This window comes from Malus sylvestris, chromosome 14, assembly GCF_916048215.2.
Source record: "Malus sylvestris chromosome 14, drMalSylv7.2, whole genome shotgun sequence".
In the NCBI taxonomy this organism is placed as follows: Eukaryota; Viridiplantae; Streptophyta; class Magnoliopsida; order Rosales; family Rosaceae; genus Malus; species Malus sylvestris.
Genome location: NC_062273.1, coordinates 16,781,921 through 16,804,745, shown reverse-complemented (window position 1 = coordinate 16,804,745; position 22,825 = coordinate 16,781,921).

The window sequence follows — 22,825 nt, the reverse complement described above, 5'->3', positions numbered from 1 at the left end:
GCAATGAGGAGTCTCGGCAAGACCCGGAAGCGAATCCGGCTCGGTTAAGGACTAGGTTCACAATCCTGGTGAAAGTAGGACTGGTGAGTTGGTGCTGATCAGGAGAAGAAGACCTAGTCCGAGTAGGTTTTTAACTCGACCTTGGGGGGAGCCGTTGCTATAAATAGAAGAGACTGCGCATCATTCAAGACCCTTGCAAATCAATACAAAACTGCCCTGCGCAAACTCAACAACTTGAGATTTTTTCTTTCTTTTTCGCTGACACATCTTCCGTTGGCATCAACAGCACTGTGGAAGCAACCGGTGATATCTTAAGTCGGCATAGATAGCTCTGTCACCGTAGAATCAGCCGGTCTCGCAGCATCTTCCGTTGGCATCAACAGCACTGCGGCGAGGACGGTTGATTACCTATCCAAGTCTCGGTCGAGAAGGGTTTCTGAATCCTTATTGGTCGAGGTCATCTCATCAGCCTTCTCGGCAAAGTGAGGTGTTACAGTTATTACATTTGGCACATTGAAAGCCGAATTTGATATTGAACTTCGTAAGAATAGTAACCTTGTCTTCAGGTTCGAGAGCCCAAGAGGCCGAGACGTGTTCCTTTCTCGGCCGCAATCGCAAGACGCAGAAGTCAGCCGCGCACCCAACGCAACATCAACAAAATTTACTTCTCGGCCGAGCTCGGCCGACGAGTTGGCACGCCCCGCATTCACCGAAAGACATAGTTAGCTTATTGATTACTCGGCCTGCGCGCCACGTAGGCTTGGTAGTTTCTAGGGTCAACATTTTGGCACGCCCAGTGGGACTCAGTGCTAGACTACGAAGTTCATGCCAATTGAAACACGATCGGTAAAAAAGAAAACAGCTATGGGAAAGTCGACAGCCGATCTACCAAATCAGAACACAGGACACCATGTGCCACAAGCGCAGAATCCCATCAGCGCCGTGACACCTGAGTCCACGAGCGCAACTCGCCGAGAGAGGGAAGTTAATCTCGGCGGTCAGGTTCGCAGTCTTGAAATTCCCGACAGGAACACTTGCGTTCTCAATGAAGGAGTAATAGAAGATTGTGATGAAGACGGTGGCGAAGGATCTGATCCACCCACAAGGTCGTTTCTTCGAAAACGGCTTGACGAGCAATCTCGGACAGTTGAACAGACATTGAGTCGAGGAATCGATAAGCTTCATGACGTGATACGCAATTCCAGTGAAGCACAAACCAGATTACTCGAAATACTGGTTAGTAAGGTCAGCGATGGTAGAATTTTCGATCTTGCCCAGCATTTGCCGCCGAGGAATAATCTGTTATCAAGCGCACCGGCCGAGCCGATTCCTGCTCGGCTCAGGCCACTTCAATTGGAAAGAGGAGGAGGGTCGAATAGTAAGTCAGAAGGATCCGACCAGAGAGCGGAAGTAACGCCCGTCGATATGACCGAAGTTCAACGGATGATCGATTCGGCCATGAAGAAAGGGCCGAAGTTCCCTAAGTTTATACACCCGTACCCAGCTTACGTGGAACAGGTCGAATACCCTAAAGGTTTCAAGATCCCGGATTTTAGCCTTTTTGCCGGAGAATCATCCTTATCCTCGTTGGAACATGTAGCTCATTTCACCGCACAGTGCGGAGACGTTAATAGTGACTTTCACAAGTTGCGACTTTTCAATTTTTCGTTGACCGGCTCAGCATTCGCCTGGTATATTAACCTCCCACCGAACTCCGTCCAGAGTTGAGAGGAGTTGGTCGAGAAATTTCATGAGCAGTTTTATCGGCCGGAATGGAAATTTCAGTATCCTCACTAGCAAGGATGGCTCAGGCGTCCGACGAGTCACCAATGGATTATCTTACTAGATTCAAATCAGCTAGGAATTGGTGCCGAGTGCCTTTCCCCGAAGTTGAATTCGTCAGACTTGCTCTGAACGGTCTTGACGTCGAATACAAAAAGAAATTCTTGGGGGCAAACTTTCGGGATATGTACGAATTAGCCCAGCATGTCGAGCAGTATGATTATTTGCTCCGCGAGGAAAAGAGTTCGAAAGCTCCATCTCGGGGGACGATTTACAAGAATCCTACCGTCAGTTATGCATCAACCGAGGATGAATGCGTTAGTGTGGATGCAGCTGAGATAGTGATAGATAAGCCATACGTCTGCAAGGCATTGACTCAAGTTGATTATAAGGAAGTCAAAACCCGCTCGGTTACTGAAGGAGCACTGAAACCGTCGAAAGTTTATACTTTTGATATTACAAAAGCCGATACAATTTTTGATCAACTATTATCAGCAAGGATCATCAAACTTCGGCCTGGGTACAACATTCCCAAGGCCGAAGAGCTTAAAGGGAAGATATATTGCAAATACCACAATTCAAGCAAACACACGACAAACAATTATGTCGTGTTTCGAGACAACGTCCAAAGCTGGATTGATAATGGCAAACTGAAATTTTCAGAGAAGAAGATGAGTATTGATACTGACCCGTTCCCCACGGCAACTGTAAATATGGTCGATGCATGCCTACCTAAGGACAAAGGAAAAGGGAAGGCCGAAGATGTTGCGACGCAACGCTTTCGGAATCAGAATTCTCGGCCACGTTTCATGGCCGACTTTCGTTCAAACAAACCGCCTACAGCTTTAACGGGACCCGCTATTGTCAAACCTATGATAGATTATACCACCAATGAAGACAGTGGGACAGCGGTCTTGTGCAGTAAATGTAGAGCAAAGGTCGGCAGTGAGCCAGAGGAGAAGCCCTCTTCGCGTATAACGGAACGACCTACGGCCGCAACCCAGCAGAAGGTTGCCGACGTAGGCCAACATCAAAGGGTTTTTGATAGGCTCGGTTCTAAAGTGAGGATGGAAGAGGCACCCTCAGTCAGGCGGCGTCTTGATTTTAATGCTTCATTTTACGACGAGGACTACTATAAACGTAATTCTAGCAGTTCGGAGTCATCGCAGAGCCAAAAAACTTTCAAACCTCCCAAACCTAGCGATCAACGTTGGTATACATATCATTCTTCGAAAGGTGCTTACACCGCACTGTCCAAATCCCAGAAACGCCGGCACCAAAGGATAGATTGCATGGCCCGCCGACAAGCGGCCCAAGAAACTTCAGCTCCTCAATGGCGGCCGAAGGACATAATTGTTACTGATGATGAACGGCCACCTCCAGCTATTATGACAGAGTTGGTTCAAGGGAAACGGCTGGTCAACCGAGATATCGAAACCACGTTCGAAGAGGTTGATAAACGGATCAAACTTCTTCTTCGGCCGGGGGAGATGAAGGCACGCCTCGAGCATTTCAGGCAAGAGGCCGAAAGCAAATTAGTCCCGCCGGCCATACAAGAACCTTTGATTAAAATTCGACGGAATTTGCACCCACCGTTCATCGGGGAGGCTTTTGAGTACATGCGAGAATTCCATAAGAAACATTCGGCCAATGATCTGTATGGCTTGCCGAAGGCATGTCAGGATACAATTGATCTAATCCTGATTTGTCCTGATGCCGAGCGAATCATTCAGAAGACTTCAGATCCAGGATTGAAAGCAAGATTCCAGCACATACGAGAAGCTCGTGTCCTTGGATTTGAAGTCGACCCATACACTGATATCGATGCAGCCGACCTTCCTTTCTCGATGGAGGACCTTCAGTATTTACGATATCACTTCGAAGTATTTTCGGCTGTTTCTCTCTTCGGCCTTACGACCGATGAAATAGCGCGTGTTGCGCGATTGGATGCTTATCTCAACACCAGGGATGCCCGGATACACTACCAGGAGCAGGCTCGGATCTTGACCCAAAGCACACTGTCGACCGCAACCTCACTTGAGGCAATCACGCAGAACCAACAAGCTGCCGAAGCAACAACACAGGATCAAACCCTTGAAGAAGGAGTAGAAGAGTCTCTTTGTCCAACTCTGATAATAATGGAAGCTGTAGTCGCTGACCAGACGAGAGATGAGGTTAACGAGGAGGATCCTAACCCGATGGGCCCATCCGTCTTGGATAACATGGAAATCAGTATGGTCCATGTGTTACCCACTGCTTTTCAATCCAGCACAGCTCAGCCAAATTTCCTCGATGGTGATGTAGTCGCCGAGGAAGCCGGCCATGTTGATTTCATATCCGTTGCTGAAGTTGACTCTACAACAAAAGATGACAATATCAAAACAGCTTTGGCCGAATTATTTCCTCGTTCACCATCGGCCAACCTCCATCATTTAAAGCCATTGTATGTGACGTCCCATATCGAGGGATATCCAGTTTCTAAAGTTTTTATCGACTGTGGAGCTACCGTCAATATCATGCCTATGAACATCATGAAGGCCTTACGTCGCTCTAATGACGAACTTATTCCGTCAGGGATCATAATGAGTAGTTTCGTTGGCGACAAATCCCAAACCAAAGGTGTCCTTCTGCTAACAGTGAATATTGCCGGTCGCATTCACATGACCGCCTTTTTCGTGGTCGATTCTAAAACCGAGTATAATGCACTACTCGGTCGAGATTGGATTCACCAAACCAGCTGTATTCCTTCCTCATTGTATCAAGTGCTCGCTTTTTGGGACGGCAAATCGGTCACTGTTCACCCGGCCGATAGCCAACCCTTCGAAACCAACATGATCCAAGCACGGTACTATGATGACCACGTCGGCTATATTACTTTGCAAGGCTTCAATGATGAAGGACGGCAGACTCAGATTTCTGTTCAGAAAGCTATCGAGGTTGGCGCCGAGACTGTCCACCAGGATTCGGTGAGACTCGGATTAGCCAACTTTCTCCCCGAAGCCGATGTTTGACACCGATCGGGAGGAACGAAGGGTCGCGGTGTCATCTACTATGGAACGACTGCTGGCCCATTGGTATACTATATCTCAACAACCAAATTCGGGCGTTAACCTCGTCGAGTTCCTTGCCGAAGGAAATAATGGTCCTGTCTTATCCCTTGACAAAGTTCGAGCCGCCCCGGCCGAGCTCGAAGATCATCAGCCCCAAGTTAAGGACCCCCTAGAAGAGATTAATGTTGGGACGGCCGATGACCCACGGCCTTTGTTTATTAGTGCATTACTTCCCCAACAAATGAAGGACGAACTTCGTGCCTTGCTTACAGAGTTCAAAGATTGTTTTGCTTAGAGCTACCATGAAATGCCCGGTTTAGATCGCACTCTCGTCGAGCATGAATTACGTATTAAGCCCGGATGCAAACCTTTCCGGCAACCACCTCGTCGATTCTCGACCGAAGTGCAACTCGGCATCAAGGACGAACTGGTTCGACTTTTAAAAGCCGGGTTCATTCGGACAGCTCGATATGTGGAATGGTTGGCGAATATCGTTCCTGTCTTAAAGAATAATGGTGCACTGCGCATCTGCATCGATTTCAGAAATCTGAATCTGGCAACTCCCAAATATGAGTATACAATGCCGATTTCAGATCTATTAATCGATGCCGCGGCGAATCATGTGATCTTATCCTTTATGGATGGACATGCCGGGTACAACCAAATTTTCATTGCTGAAGCCGATGTGCACAAAACTGCTTTCCGCTGCCCGGGGGCACTCGGCACTTACGAATGGGTTGTTATGCCATTCGGCCTCAAAAATGCTGGCGCCACATACCAACGGGCAATGAACACCATATTCCATGACTTAATTGGAACCATCGTCGAAGTTTATATTGACGATGTTGTAATTAAATCCAAACAACAGCGGACTCATGTGGATGATCTCCGACAGGCTTTCCTCCGTATGTGCCAACACAATCTCAAAATGAATCCTGCCAAATGTGCATTCGGTGTGTCGGCCGATAATTTTCTCGGTTTCCTGGTACATCACCGTGGGATTGAAGTGGACGAAAATAAAGCACGTGCAATCATCAGTGCTCCACCACCGACTACGAAGAAACAGCTGCAGTCCTTACTCGGCAAGATAAATTTTCTCCGCCGATTTATAGCTAACTCGGCAGGAAAAATGAAAGCGTTTTCAAAACTTTTGAAACTCAAGGACTCGGATACATTTGCGTGGACGAACGAGCATCAGGCGGCGTTTACACAAATCAAAGTCTCCCTCACAACACCACCTGTCCTTGTTCCACCTCGGCACGGTAAACCCCTCAAACTATATATCTCGGCGGCTGAAGAGTCCATCGGCTGCCTCCTTGCCCAAGACAATGAGGCCGGGCGAGAACAGGCTATTTTTTACCTCAGTCGAAATCTTAATCCACCGGAGATCAATTATTCCGCCGTTGAGAAGCTCTGTCTTGCCGTGTTCTTCGCCGCCTCCAAGCTCCAGCATTACATGCTTCCGTCGGTCACACAAGTCATTGCCCAGACCGACGTTATCCGGTACATGCTTACCCGGCCAATCGTAAAAGGGAGAATTGGGAAGTGGACGATGGCGTTGTCCGAGTTTAGCCTACAATACGTGCCCTAGAAAGCTGTCAAAGGCCAAACATTGGCCGATTTCCTTGCTCACCACCCCTCCCCCTACGGTTTTGGGGACACTGATGTCGAAATCGGCATGGTTGAAACGCGCGACAACTATTGGACGATGTATTTTGACAGGTCCAGTACTTCATCCTCGGCCGGCGTTGGAGTTGTCATTCAATCTCCTAATCACGATCGTTGGTATTTTTCGCTTAAGTTGGATTTTGACTACACCAATAATCAGGCCGAATATGAAGGCCTAATCATCGGCCTTGGCCTCCTTCATGACTTGCGGGCCACCCGTGCCCTCGTCCTCGGCGACTCTGAGCTTGTGATTAACCAACTTAATGGGTTTTTCCGCTGCATGAGTTGTACCCTGGCACCCTACCACATGGTTGCCAGCTATTTGGCCTAGTCCTTCGACGGTATTACGTTCGAACATATTTCCCGGATCCATAATACCGACGCCGACGAGTTGGCTCAAATTGCCTCTGGTGCACAACTCCTGGGAGGCAAGCTAGGCCGAGAAATTCCGGTGTTACGACAATTATACCCGGCCTTGGTCAACCAGCAGATCCTCCGGCGCGACGATGCATTACGCACTCGGGTCATGTCTTTACCTTCGTTGCTAGACCGACAAGATACTATAGAGGTTTGCACCGTCGAGGCAACACCGGATGATTGGAGAAAACCCATTATGCAATACCTTGACAATCCCAATGGAAAACATAGTCGCAAGACACGAGTCCACGCCACGAACTATGTCACGTACCAAAACGAGTTATACCAAAAAGGGGAGGATGGATTGCTACTGTTATGCCTCGGCCCCCAAGAGGGTGCTCAGGCGGTCACAGAAGTCCATGAAGGGGTTTGCGGAGCTCATCAATCCGGACGAAAAATGCGATGGCTACTTCGACGACACGGTTACTTTTGGCCAAGAATACTAAAGGATTGTATCGAGTTTGCACGAGGATGCGTACAATGCCAAATCCACGGACCTATACAAAGGGTCCCGGCCGAATCATTGTATTCGGTTATCAAACCAAGGCCGTTTAGAGGATGGGCCATGGACGTAATCGGCAAAATCACGCCATCTTCCGGAGCTGCCAAGCATACATGGATAATAGTCGCAACCGATTACTTTACTAAGTGGGTCGAAGCAAAATCATATGCCGAGCTAACGTCTAAAGAAGTTTTCGATTTTGTGGAGGAACACATTGTGACCAGGTTTGGCGTACCAGAAACGATCATAACTGACAATGAACAATCTTCACAGCCAAAAGGTTTAAAGAGTATACGGCAAATTTAGAAATTCGGCTCGAACAGTCTACACCGTATTATCCACAAGCGAATGGGCAGGCCGAGGCAAGTAATAAAGTGTTGATCGGCATCCTCGAAAAAATAATAAAAGAAAGACCCGGCATGTGGCATTTGAAGTTGAACGAGGCATTATGGGCATATCGAACATCGCCCCGATCGACGACTGCGACAACCCCATATGCATTAACCTACGGGACACGATGCAATGTTACCAGTCGAGTTAAGCATAAATCCGTTGCGATTAATTGAACAAAGTAGTTTGTTTAGCGCCGAATACAATCAGTCCATGAGACAGGAATTAGAAGATTTGGAAGAAGCACGACTTGACGCTTATAACTTACTGGTGGCACAAAAACGTATTGCCAAGCGAGCCTATAATCAAAAGGTGCGTCAGAAAACATTCTGCGAGGGTGAATTGGTTTGGCAAACGGTGTTACCTGTAGGACTAAAAGACCCTAGGTTCGGCAAGTGGTTGCCAAATTGGGAGGGGCCGTTCGTTGTGCATAAAGTATACGGAAAAGGGGCGTATCATCTCAAAGACCGGACCGGTGTAGTGCACAGATAACCAATCAATGGGAAGTTTTTAAAAAAATACTATCCGGTCACATGGGAAATGCGGGAATAGAAAACCAATTTATTAAGATTGATAAGCATGTACAAAATGAGTAAGTCGATCGGTTTACATTCAAGGACATTCAAGGTGAAGAGGGTAGAAGAGTGCTGAGCAGAGCCTTCAACTCTAACCACCGCACCTCGCCCATGATAACCTCGGCTTGCCGGTTCCTCTTATCCAGCTTCAACCGCTCGACCCGTTTTGTGTTCGCCGCATACTCAGTTAGGCAATCTTTTCCGCCTGACTCAAAGTCATTAGCAAGCTCGGAGGCAATGGCCGACCTACGTTTCGCTAGTTCGGCCATTTGACGGTCGAGCTCGGCCAATGCTTCTCCTTTTGCCTTTAAAGCGTTGATTTTCGGACGGAGAGTGTCTTGGACGGCCGTGGCAGCTTGCAGGTCTTGTTCGGCCTTTAGAGCGGTCTGGAAGATACTAAATGTCTCCTGAACCCACTCCAAGGCAGACGATGCCCGAATGATAGCATCTCCGCTCAGACGACCGTCAGCTCCCAGGTCGTTCAGACATGCGCCAAGCAAGTCAAGACCGTTCCGCTCGAGTACTTGCGACGCCAAAAGCGACAAGACTTCTCGCAACTGAGTTAAAGCGGTTGAATCGGCAGTTTCAGTCACGGCGGCCGAAGGACCAGACCCTGCCGTTGTGCTGGAGATGAGGGCTTTGAATTCGACCTCCCACGAAGCCTGCACACACAAATCAGGTTAAGCTCAAAATAAGTCATGAAAAGGATAGCAAGAAGGTTTCGTTTTTTAACCTGCCGAGAGGAGACCTCGGCCATGTCTCCAAGATCGTTGCTCGAACCTAAAGAACTCAATGGCCGAGCCCAGTGTCTTAAACTGCTTCTCAGTTCATGCGGCCGATGGAGGTTATCTACGTTCGATGGCCACTGAGGCGGCCAAGAAATATAGATAACGCCCTTCGGCGCGTAGAATTTTCGATGAAAATAGTGTATAGGCACCTGACATTTAGTATTTTCCTCGTTTAGAATTCTAAAGCAGAAAAGTTATCAAGGAGAAACGGTGGAAGGTACTTACGAAGGCCGAAATGGCTTCCTGGGAAGGAATATTGAGGTCCTGGTCCTGAGGATGAACGGGCGTCTCCGCCGTCGCCTCTGGCTCCTCGGCAGGTCGCTTGCCACGGTCGGCCGTGGAAGGGCCGACTGAGATAGCCGATTCGAGTCCGGGATTGAGGTCTTGGTCCTGCGGAGGAGCAGGCGTTTCCACCGCCGTTGTTGGCTCTCCGACCGGTCGTTTGCCACGATCGGCCGTGGAAGGACCGACTGGAACGGCCGCCTTGGACGCAGGTAGAGGTCGACGGTGAAGATGAGGGTGACTCGCCAATGGAATTTCATCGCTCCCCTCGCTCTCTTCCAAGACGAAAATCGAAGCTTTTGGATGTGCGGGAGAAGTCCCCCCGGTCGTAGGGACTGCCTTTTCTAGGACAGGTGCAGTCTCGACTGAGGGAGCTACAACGGGTGCCCCGACCCCAGAAACAGGCCGGACTCGGACTGTTTCTGATGGCGGAGTTGGTTGTTTCCTGACCAAGGGTTAGCTGACGGCTGGAGAAGGGGAAACACTAGGAGTCGTCGCCCCCGTGGTTTGACTGAAGATGACGTGGATCTCCCGTGCTCCTTTCTTTGCCAACTTTTTAACCCGCTTGGTAGGCGGCGGAGGTTCGATAGCCGGCTCGGCCTCTTGGCGAGACCGTTTGTTCAGTACGGCTCGACCAGCAGCCTTGGCTTTCTTAGCAATGACCGATTTTTTCTCGGTCGCAGCCGCAGCGACTACCTCCACCTTCCTCAACGGCCGACTACCTGAGAGAGTAAAAGCAAATCAGCAAGGCAAATCAATGTGCAAAGTTGAAAGTAAAGGGGAGAAATGAACAGTTACCTTGCGCTTGGGGGGCTGAGGTTTTCTTAGGTCGATCACCGAAGCATTTGTTCAACACACCTTCGACCGGAGCACCAAAGAACTCCTGGGTATACTCCTCCCACCAATCACCGAAGGTGTCAGTGCAAAGGGTTTCTGGGGTGGCCGGTCGAAGGCGGAAATTTTGGCATTGCTCCTGGAACTCCCTCGTGGCGATATTGCATTCCTTCTCCGAGGAATCAGGTTCACGTCCACGGCTTAGGACGATTCGGGAGGAGAGAAGGGGGACCGGGCAGCCTTGGAGGTAGCCGAGTTGTTAGGCAAGGAAGTTAGGATGGTACACTTCCCAACCCGCTCGTTTCCCATCGCAGCTGAGAGGAAGGTCGCGAGTGAGCACGAACGACCCCCAGGACTGACGAAGGTCAGCATCTTCGTCCGCGCCCCACATGGAGGTGGGTAGCCTGATAGAGGAAGGATAGTCTTGACGATGACATATCAGGAATTCGTCGTTGGAAAGGTCATCAAGGGCGAAAAGGTACTTAAATACCTCTTCGGCTTGGTGAGGGGGTGTCGGTCGGGAGGCCAGCTGAGGTCCGAGCGCTTCCGTTGGCGAGAAATCGGCGATGGCCGGCCGAAGGGATGCGAAGTAAACTTGCAACCAGAGTTGGAAGACCCAGAGGGGACCATTCTGATGTGGGTCGATCTTGTGAAGGGTCGTCTCGGCCAGGCAGCGGAGGAGATAGGCAAGAATGTTGGAGCTAAGTGACAAGACGTGACCACTAGCCAGGGCCTCGGCTACCGGCATGTTCTCGACCAAGCATTTATTCGACTTGGTACAACAAATGTACTTGTTATACCAATAGAAGAGGAAAGCTTCATGTTCCCCTTCTCGCAGGGCCTCTTCTCCTCGGCCGGCGAAATGGAGATAGAGGGTGTTGTAATTGATGAAGTTCTTGTGGAGTTTCTGAACGTCTTCTTTCAACGGGATTTGACCCTCACGGCTTAACGTCTCAAAAGCCCGTCGATCAAAAAGCGTCTTCAAGTCAAGATTCGACGGGTACCCGGAGAGGGCCGCATCGATGGAGAGTCCAGTTGCCGAGGTGCCCAAGATGGCGATGACATCAAGAATGGTGGGGCCAATGGGACCAAGGGGGAGGACCATGGTGTTGGTGGCTGAACACCAGAAGCACAGGGCGGCTAGGAGAAGCTCCTTGTCGAGAACGACATCCATAGATAAGAGGAGGATGGCGTCGTAGATGCCGAGGGCCTTCCATTGCTCGCCGAAGAGCTTTTCCATTCGAACAACCCAAGCTGCCCAGGTTGTAATAGTCGAAGGCCAGGAGCCTTGAGGTTTCGCCGCATCCCATCTCGACCATTCAAACCCTTGGAGCAAGGGTGATAGGCAGTGCTCCTGGAGAAGTCCAGTAATGGCCGACGGTACTGCCGCTTTGAAAAGAGGACCCAAGATTTGGTGAGAAGTGCTCATGTCACTTTCAAACCATATGGTTTTGATGGAGCTTCGATCAAGAATCTTCTGACACTGATCACATTCCCTTGAAAGCTTAGAGATGAAGGATGCCATTGTAGGTAGGTTAAAAGGTACGGTGGAAAAGGTTTTTCTCTGAGTTGGGAGATTTGGAGACGAAGACTTGGAAAAAGAACTGCGCTGGAGAACAATGGCAAGAAATTTCAGAGAGATTTTGAAAGCGTAAAGTATGAATGAGGGATTCTCAGTATTTATAGGATTTTGGAAGGAAGGGCAATCGTTCGAATTTCAAAACAAAGGACAAAATCGACCGAAGGAATCGCTAATCATGATGAACATTTAGGAAATGCAGTTGAGAAGACCGAAGGTCTCAGGTTTTGGGGGCGCACGATTGCGTGTGATGGCGAGATTAATGGCGAAAGACGTTTCGACGTCTGCACGATGACAAGCGGCTCGCGGATTGAGGTAGAGTGGCTAGGTTCAGCCATAAGGTCATGATGGTACGACGGTTCAGGTAGCCGCACGCCTTAGACGTCATTATTGGGGTTTGGTCGTGTTAGAAGACGCCACGTGGCGAGTTAGTTAGCAGGATCAAGATCGTGCAATCGTGCTCAATAAATGCGCCTTGGAAATAGAACATTAGGGTTCTGAGGATTACATTCGCTTCTTCAAGGCTGAACCTCGGCCAGCGAATTCAGGCCGAGGACCTCAGAAGCGAGGGGGCAATGTTTGGGCCCAAAATAATAGTTTGGGCCGAGTATAGAATCATTCTCGGCCCGGAAGGCCTTGCGACAAGAATACCATGGATCGTTTAGTACGTGGGCCTCCAAACCTAGGTCGGCTAGGTCATAACGCAAGAAGTCGAGTCCTAATGCAATGAGGAGTCTCGGCAAGACCCGGAAGCGAATCCGGCTTGGTTAAGGACTAGGTTCACAATCCTGGTGAAAATAGGACTGGTCGAGTTGGTGCTGATCAGGAGAAGAAGACCTAGTCCGAGTAGGTTTTTAACTCGACCTTGGGGGGAGCCATTGCTATAAATAGAAGAGATTGCGCATCATTCAGGACCCCTGCAAATCAATACAAAACTGCCCTGCGCAAACTCAACAACTTGAGATTTTTTCTTTCTTTTTCGCTGACACATCTTCCGTTGGCATCAACAGCACTGTGGAAGCAACCGGTGATATCTTAAGTTGGCATAGATAGCTCTGTCACCGTAGAATCAGCCCGTCTCGCAGCATCTTCCGTTGGCATCAACAGCACTGCGGCGAGGACGATTGATTACCTATCCAAGTCTCGGTCGAGAAGGGTTTCTGAATCCTTATTGGTCGAGGTCATCTCATCAGCCTTCTCGGCAAAGTGAGGTGTTACAGTTATTACATTCGGCACATTGAAAGCCGAATTTGATATTGAACTTCGTAAGAATAGTAACCTTGTCTTCAGGTTCGAGAGCCCAAGAGGCCGAGACATGTTCCTTTCTCGGCCGCAATCGCAAGACGCAGAAGTCAGCCGCGCACCCAACGCAACATCAACAAAATTTACTCCTTGGCCGAGCTCGGCCGACGAGTTGGCACGCCCCGCATTCACCGAAGGACGTAGTTAGCTTATTGATTACTCGGCCTGCGCACCAGGCTTGGTAGTTTCTAGGGTCAACAGGTACAAATAAATAGTAAATGTAAATATTATTAAGCAAACTCCTAGAAGCACAATAATAGTAATATTACTTTCGCACCTTGTTGCATTTAGTTGATTAGTATTTAGATTTGCTTAGGTTACTAGTCAAGATTAGGTCAAAGATTTACCACATTAAGGTACCTAACTGGATGCCAAGTCACTGGAGTTCAACCAGCAGAAACGCACGTAGTAGACTGCAGTTATATAATATAACTATTGTATTATTTTTTTCCTAAAATTAGTACTGACTAATATCTCAAGAGAGGCCTTACAGCCGGATATAGTCTGATCCTAAACACTGTTATGTGATGTGATCCTGTCCCATATGCGGTTGCGTCGCGGTAGCCTTAAAGTGCATGCATGCATATCTCATGATCTGAGTCATCTCGTCTGGGCGGCTCTCCCATCACTTCCTTCCACACATAAACAATAAAGAAAATTAGAGGAAAACCCCTGGGGGACATATCTAATTGATTGTCTATGCTTTGATGGGAACTTCGATCGGTTTGGTTTTAGGAATCTCAATCATGATCAGTCGTAGCTATATATTTTTTATTAACTTCCTCGCCAAGGAGTTACTCCTCTTCATTTAGTTTATTGAAAACAAAAAAATAAAAAATTGTCTACAAATGCGTCTTACAATAGGAGAGGAGACGCTCCCCTCTCAACACTCGTGTAATTTTTTTTATATAGATTTCAAGGTAATTTCTTTTGCGTTAATCACAAGTCAGTGAACAAATAAGTTCATCTATGAGATAAATACTGTGGATGCAAATTTCTTCCTCCTTGATCTTGGACAATTTTGCACCTACAAAACAATTAACACCTTAGGTTAAGGCCAAGAGCCTCACGCGCCCACGATGAATGGGGGGGGGGCTTTGGCCGAAGAACCTCCGATGCCAAAGTTAGAATTTAGAGAGAAAGAGTGTTTAGAGAATTTTGGGATTTTTGCCAAAGTGTTGGAATTAGCTTTTTGGTGAGAATGGGAGTATATTTATAGGGATAGGAGGTGGCTAGGGTTTTTAGGTTTAATTTAGGTTTAATTAGCCAATTTATTTGGCTATTAAACATAAGATGAATGTTTTGGTGGTTTTTGAATTTATTGGGTAATAAAAAGGAAGAAATGGTGAAAAAGGTAGAAAAAAAGTGATGGATTAGGTTTTGAAATGGGGATAGCCGGCCATGTGATGTTTTAGGGTTGAATTGGATGTATTTTGTAGTTATTTGGATATAATGGATGGTTTAATTGACAATTAATGGGTTAATTAGGCAATAAACCCATTAATTAGCCAATTAACATAATTTAAAAGGAATGTGTTTGGGAATTACCTTGTAGAAAGGATTTGATGAGATGGACTTTGAATTGTTACCTATTTTGGGCACTTCTGTCTTGGTTAAAAGAGGGTTGCCCGCTGCTTGCGCGTAGGAACCTCGTTGTACTGCAAGGGTATTTTTGTCATTTTTGTCCAAAAATCCACGTGTCGCCCTGTGAATATTTTTGGCTCCACAAATGCCCCCACACTTGTTGGGCTGCTCGCAGAAAAGGGCAGCAGGTGTAGAGATCTTCTTGCTTTAGGAAACTTAGGACTGCTTCCTATTTTGATGTAGATTCTCTCTTTAATAGGAAATTAGATCCTTCTAGGAAAGGGAAATAAATTTCTCTCAAAGCCTATTTAAATCCACCTTAAGTGGGTTATTAAATCAACTTTGGAGAGCGATTTATTCTACCCTACAAGAGAGAGATAGCTTAGAGGATATTTGTTCCCCCTCCTCTAGCAATCTTCTACATCTTGCCCGTGCAAAGGACCGTCTTTCGTTGATTTCTTCGTCTTCTTCGTGGATAGTGCTACCGCGGGGCAGCCGTCGGGGTGGTGCGGCACGTCGGCTGGCATGGGCCAGGAGTCGACTCGGCATGGGCCGATGAGGTATTGTGGCAGGGACCACTGCTTTAAGCTGCTCGACTTGGCTAGAACCAAGGGCAGCTTGTGTGGCTGGGACCTCGGATTGTGGCACTGGGGCGCAGTGTTAGGCAAGTCACATGGCTCATGTCTTTTTAGGCTTTTGGACATGACTCGAGCTAGGCTGGTGATTGAGAGAAATGAAGAGGTTGCGAACCTCATGAACTGCTGGAATGTTGGGTTGAACTTCCCTGCTAGGTACCACGAATGACGTTGGCTACTTTAACTCTTTTCATCAGGAGAAACGTGGGCTGTTCCCAAAAGATGAGGGGAATAGGATCAAAGCGGATGCACTGGCTCGTCCAATCACTGTTGTGGATCCTGCTGCAAGTGAAGGTGGGAAAATGGATCTTCTCTGCTTGCTCAAGAGATGCCGGCTGAGAAAAAACCAAAGACTTCTTTCGCTGCTCATGAGGGTCCGTTTGCTACCAAGAGGTATGTGACTGACATGACTTCTTCCAATGGGAAGAAATGTAAGGCTGCTAGATCTGAGCATGTGGCGTCTTCCATGTTGAGAATGGCTAGTACAATTGTGGATAAGATTACTCAGCGTAAAGGTTTTATCATGCCCCCAGTGCCGAAGTCTGTACCAGGACGTTCTTTGGGAGCCAAGTCCGGTTCACCTTTGTAGAGACTTGCTATTATGAAGAGTGGTAAGGTGGACTCTGCTACTAAAGTGGCGCCAAAGCCTGCTCCCTTTGCTGCTGAGATTGATTCGCCTCAGATTCAAGATCTTAAGCTTGCAATTTCTGAGCTTCGTTTTGCTACTTATGCTAAGAAGAGAGTGGATGAGCTGCAGCGCGTCCGTGTTGGTCTGCTTAAGAAGAATGAGCAACTGAAGGGTGAGAAGGATGGGCTTGGGGTTTTAAGACCTTCTCTATTTCTCCGGAAGACTTGCTTGCTTTTACTTTTAAGGCTTCCATTGGTGAAGTAGTTGGAGAAGTTAGTGCCCAGACTGGGGCAGCCAGGGGTGAAGCGTCGAATGATGCCGCTGCTAAGAGCGTTACGGCTGTTGAAGGTGTGGCGACCGAGTAGTCGTGGGATGTCCAAGCTGCTGTAGTGTAGTATTTTAGGTAGCCTTTAGGATTTTCTTTGTTTTTCCTTGTAGCTTTTGTTTTGCTTGAACTCCTTCGGCCTTTGCTAGTTGTTTAAAAACATGTTTTCCTTCGTTTTTCTTCATCTTCACTTCTTTTGTTCATGCCCTAACCTTTAGACTTGATAGACCAGTGGCAGGCATGCTACTTTTTTATAAGCAGACAAACTCGCGTAGCCTATGCAGCCGTAGGTGTTGGTGTAGAACTTTGCAAAGTTGTTAGCCATAGGGTTGGCAGCCGGATGCCTTACTTACAGAAGCAGACAAGTCCGCGTAACCACTAGGCTGTTAACCTTGACTTTCTCCAATTTCATAGGTTGCGTAGCAAGTATCACAACACTTTAGGACTTGGTGTAGGTTGTTCTGCGCTTGGCAGAGGTGAAGCTTATCGACTACGTAGCATGTCGGCAGTGGATAAAACTTCGTATATGCGCGCTAGCTTGTTTAACCTTTCACAAGAATGTGCGATTGTATAAGTCTAGTGCGGCTTCACTGCTCGAAAGGCAAGCCGTAGGCAGTCTTCCGGAATCCGTAGGCTACCTTAGTGCACTCGGTAGCAGCTTTAGGATTCCAGGGCAGCCGTCCATCGGATGTACTGCGTAATGTGCCATCTCCGTCTCTAGGGCTCGGTTCCCCACGGATTAGGCCAAGAGACCCAAAATCCTTCAGTTAGCTAAGCCTTGAAAAAGACCATTGCGGCTACTTCTAGGAATCCCGGCGCAAGCCATCGTGCATCTAGTTATACTAGGGCAGCCAGGCTCATCCACGTCTGGATATTCGGAGTGTAAAGTTTATCCTCCCGTCTTGGAGAGCTGACCCATATGGGTGTCGGAGAATTGGTTTACCCTCTCGCACTGGAGAGCATGGTTGGTCCCTCGGGGGGCGCAATTCCTGCGATGAGTCCCTAAGAAGGGCGCAGTCTTCTTTTGAAGTGCAGGAGTGATTAGTTGTTGTAAGCATGCAGCCAAGCCAAGTTGTGATTACTTCTAAATTCCTCATTGAAAAACGAGTGAAACGAACGAGAACTTTAGCTGTAAGGTAGGAACTACATAACAACTGGATAGTCATCAGCTTGTGAGGTGGTGCCCGTCGAGCTTATTGAGTCTTCGGGTTTTGATGTAGCGGGAGGTCACACATGGTACTTCTTCAGATTGTAGGCCATCCATTTCTTTTCAATCTTTTTGCCGCTTCATGGTGGTGAGGGTGTAATTACTCTTGCCCCCTACTCTGCTGATCTTGTACGGACCTTCCCAGATGGGATCCATCTTTTTGGAGCCTTCTCTGCCGGCAGTGATGAAGGCTTTTCTGCGTCGTCGACATGCAAATGCCAGAAGTTTCCATCGGGTGGAGTAGGCGCAGCTAGAGTGTGCTCGGCTACTTCTGAGGCATCGTTGGGCTGCTCTGTTGCGTCACCTAGGCTCGGCGTGAAGACGCAGTAGGGAGCTGTGGAGATGGGGCCATGTCATACGCAACAGGAGATGCTCAACTGCCGGTATTGGGCCACTCTAGAGTTGAATCATTGAGAAAAGGTCGGCTAGGGCCGTGTGATGCGCAGCAAGAAATGGTACTCAACTGCCGGTACATGTTGCTCCTATGTAGAATCTTTTAGGGTGACGAGGACAAAACTTGCTTTCGAGTGTGTCCTTCCAGTGTTGCGTTCGTCAGAAAACTTTACATCCGCCAGGGTCTACGCCTTTATCGTCACGCGTCTGGATTGGGCAGAATAGTACGTCATTAGGATGATTGCATGCGTTTGAAAGTAAAACTTGTGCTTCTGGGTTGCAACAACTATCGCCAAAGTTAGCTTTTGAATTTTTAATAACATCGAGGAGAGCTTTTGAACTGTAGAATACAGGTAACTGTGGAATACAGGTAGTCGGGCCCCCATCTCTTCTCGCATGATGGTAGAGCTTATTGCTACTTTAGATACCGTCAAACATGTGAATAAGTCATCCGCTGCTTCTAGGGAGGTGATGTCGGGTACTTCTTCAAGTCCTTGAATGTGCATTGGCGAGCCTCATCCCAAAGTGCATACTTCTCTACCAAAGCAAAAGAGTCTGCCAGAGTTAGATCTTCTTTCATGATCAATTTTCCGAATAGCGGGTGGTCTGCTGGAAGTCCTTTTTGGAAGGCTGCTCTAGCTATCGAGTCGTTGCATCCGACTATTTTTGCCTTCTCTACTTTGAACCTCCTCACATAGTCGCGAAGTGACTCCTTTGGGTTCTTCTTGACGTTGAACAAATGATCAGATTTCTTTTTGATCGAGCGATAGGATGAATATTCTTTGGTGAAAACCAAAGAAAGTTCGTAGAAATTCCAGATGGATTGTGGCGGCAGGGTGTAGAACCAATCTTGCGCCTCGCCTTGTAGAGTGGTGGCGAATATCTTGCACATAAGCTCATCGTTGTTTCGATAAAGGATCATTGCGCTTCGGTAGTGCTTTAAGTGTCTCTCCAGGTCTTCATCCCCTTTGAAAGATGTGAAATGTGGCATGATGAACTCTTGTGGAGGCTCTGCCTGCTCGATCTCGTCCGTGAAAGGTGACCTGCTTATGTTGGTCATGTTCCATCGTAGTGCCTCGTCGGTGACCTCGTTGCGTTGGAAATCATGCAATCGCTTGGTCAAGAGTCTCTCTACTTCTTCCTGAATTTGCCTTTGTTGGGGTAGCGGAGCTTTCGGCTGCCCCCAGCCATGACTTGCTGGTCTAGACTGCTCTTCCATGTGTTTGGCTCGTCTACGCCGCAGATGCAGTGCATGTGGTGCGTTCCTAGCAGGCGAGCGAGTTCTTCGCAGGCTGCTGGTTGAACTTGAGCTGGATTGAGTGACTGTCTCTCTCCGTCCGTCGTGCTGCCTACTCTGATGTGAGGTGGATGATGCTCCTTGTGGGCTTAGCCACGAATGAACACTTTGTCTGGAAGGTTGCTCATGTTGACTATCGGAGTGTGACCCCAACCGTGAATGTATGCTCATCCGTGGGCCTAGTCGAGAGTACACGCTCCTCCGCGCGCTAAGACGGGAGTATACGCTATCTCGGGGGCCCAATCGGGAATGTACACTGCCTGAACGTTCGGCTCGTGGCTGGTCGAATGGCTGCTTGCCGGGACGCTGCTGGAAAGGTTCGTCTGCCCTTGTCCTACTTCGGGATACCTCGTCCGGGGCACGTTGGATCCCGATGCGTTGCAAAAGTTGATTCACCAAAGTTGTCTGTTGTGCAAGGGCGCTCGTCAACTCTATGACTTGTCGAGACAAGTGTTGTTCGCCATTTGGATTGGAAGAGCTTGGAAGGAATGCGCCTCCTTAGGCAGTGGAAATGTGGTAGACTCCGGGCGCAAGATTTAAATTGGGAAATGTCAAATCCGCGAAAAAATATGGTGAGAATGCCCCCTGCTCGATGGTAGGTCCGGATGGTTGAGATAGTCTTGGGTCGACTTGGGCTGCTTGGAAAGCCACTGGAGCATGATGGGCCGTGAGAGTGGGCTGCTCGTCGGGAGCAGGCTGGGTCACGAGAGCAGGCTGCTCGGCAGGAGCAGGTTGGGCCGTGAGAGTGGGCTGCTCGACGGAAGCAGGCTGAACCACGGGAGTGAGCTGCTCGTCGGGAGCAGGCTGGGTCACGAGAGCAGGCTGCTTGGCAGGAGCAGGCTGGGCCACAGGAGTGGGCTGCTCGACGGAAGCATGCTGGACCACGGGAGTGGGTTGCTCGTCGGGAGCAGGCTGGGTCACGAGAGCAGGCTGCTTGGCAGGAGCAGGCTGCTTGGCAGGAGCAGGCTGGACCACGGGAGTGGGCTGCTTGGCAGGAGCAGGCTGGGCCACCGGAGTGGGCTGCTCGACGAAAGCAGGCTGGGCCACAGGAGTGGGCTGCTCGTCGGGAGCAGGCTGGGTCACGAGAGCAGGCTGCTCGGCAGGAGCAGGTTGGGCCGTGAGAGTGGGTTGCTTGACGGGAGCAGGCTGGATCACGGGAGCAGGCTGCTCAATGCGCGGTGCATGTGAATGCGAGGCTTGGGCTTGGGTCCACGTAAACTTAGATGGCACGGCTTGGATCGTGGTCTTGGTACCGTGAGCCTTGGATGGCACGGCTCAGGCCGTGGTGAAGGCTCCATGGACCTCGCCACGAGTGGCTAGCGAAGTAGCCACCGCGGTGGTTCCCATGGTGGCCGTGGTGAAGGCACCATGGACCTCGCCGCGGGTAGCTACCGAGGTAGCCACCACGGTGGTTCCCATGGTAGAAGCTTGTGGTGATGATGCCGCTCCCCTTATTGTCGCATTTTGCCTCACGGATCTCCAGGCCGTGGTGAAGGCTCCATGGACCTCGCCACGAGTGGCTACCGAAGTAGCCACCGCGGTGGTTCCCATGGTGGTTGTGGTGAAGGCACCATGGACCTCGCCGCGGGTGGCTACCGAGGTAGCCACCACGGTGGTTCCCATGGTGGAAGCTCGTGATGATGATGCCGCTCCCCTTATTGTCGCATTTAGCCTCACGGATCTCCGCAATCCCATTTCTTGAACATTAGAATTTTCACTTGTGGAATTTTCTAAATTTCTAGCCATTATATTTTGCTTATACGTTTTATCAAAGAACCTTTGCAAGTAAAAAATTCTAATAATAAGAACGTATGAAAAATATTCAAATGGACTAGAAAATAAAGAAAAAACCTTTTTGTGCGAGAGTCTTCTACGAGTATGGATTTCAACTCTCAATGAAAGCACCAATTTGTGGATGCAAATTTCTTCCTCCTTGATCTTGGACAATTTTGCACCTACAAAACAATTAACACCTTAGGTTAAGGCCAAGAGCCTCACGCGCCCACGATGAATGGGGGGGGGCTTTGGCCGAAGAACCTCTGATGCCAAAGTTAGAATTTAGAGAGAAAGAGTGTTTAGAGAATTTTGGGATTTTTGCCAAAGTGTTGGAATTAGCTTTTTGGTGAGAATGGGAGTATATTTATAGGGATAGGAGGTGGCTAGGGTTTTTAGGTTTAATTTAGGTTTAATTAGCCAATTTATTTGGCTATTAAACATAAGATGAATGTTTTGGTGGTTTTTGAATTTATTGGGTAATAAAAAGGAAGAAATGGTGAAAAAGGTAGAAAAAAGTGATGGATTAGGTTTTGAAATGGGGATAGCCGGCCATGTGGTGTTTTAGGGTTGAATTGGATGTATTTTGTAGTTATTTGGATATAATGGATGGTTTAATTGACAATTAATGGGTTAATTAGGCAATAAACCCATTAATTAGCCAATTAACATAATTTAAAAGGAATGTGTTTGGGAATTACCTTGTAGAAAGGATTTGATGAGATGGACTTTGAATTGTTACCTATTTTGGGCACTTTTGTCTTGGTTAAAAGAGGGTTGCCCGCTGCTTGCGCATAGGAACCTCGTTGTACTGCAAGGGTATTTTTGTCATTTTTGTCCAAAAATCCACGTGTCGCCCTGTGAATATTTTTGGCTCCACAAATACAAGTAGTTTGCTTTCTTTCAAATTGTGTGAAGTTCTCCTCGGAGATCTTGGAGAGTAAGAGCTAAGTATTATTTTATGAAGAATCTAGAAGGTGTGCTACTTAATAAGAATCAAAATATGGGAAGGTGTTTTTTCTGTCCAAATTAGATTTATTGCTTTCATGCATAGTCAGTGACGTGAGGTAGTGGTCTAACAGCAGCTGCAACAGTTCTTTTAAATATTTGCTAGCTTAGCTGATAAACAATGTCAAAAAAACTACTTTATTTAGTTTCTTTAATTTTTCATCTTCACTAATACTCTATATTTTATCAAATTTCATATATTTTATTATTAATCATTTTAAAAAGAAAAATCTCAGCCCACTTATTTTTAAGAACCACCTTAGCGCTTCATTTTCTCCTTGGCTCACGGCTCCACCCTTGAATTTTATTAATTTTTTTGAGGTTAATTAGCATTTGAAAATTGACTATAACTTAAAAGTCAACTGTTCACTTTGCTATTATATAAAGTCCTTTATAGACTCTATTGGAATTTGGAGATGATTTTTATAAATTTAACACTTTAAACTAGATTTTTATTGATTTTTATAGTCTCTTGGAAATTCTTTAAAACTTGAAAACGTGAAGTACTGGCACAGGAGGGGTGATCATCACTGAGAGTTAAGGCCAATGTGCGTTTTGGTCGTGTAAAAAGTTGGTTGGATTTGCAGATTAACCCACATTTGTCTGGGCCTGTAGAATATAGCTAAGCTACTATATATAATCACATGAAAAGTAAGTACCTAAAGCTTAAATAAGTTGATAAGTATTGAACGGAAATCAAGTAATGGAGGTGGGTCAAAGCATATAATTAGAGTCAATCGGCTGCTAAGACTAATAGCAACAGAACACCAAAAGTGTCTTCTTATAGCCAATACCCAGTAGACGGA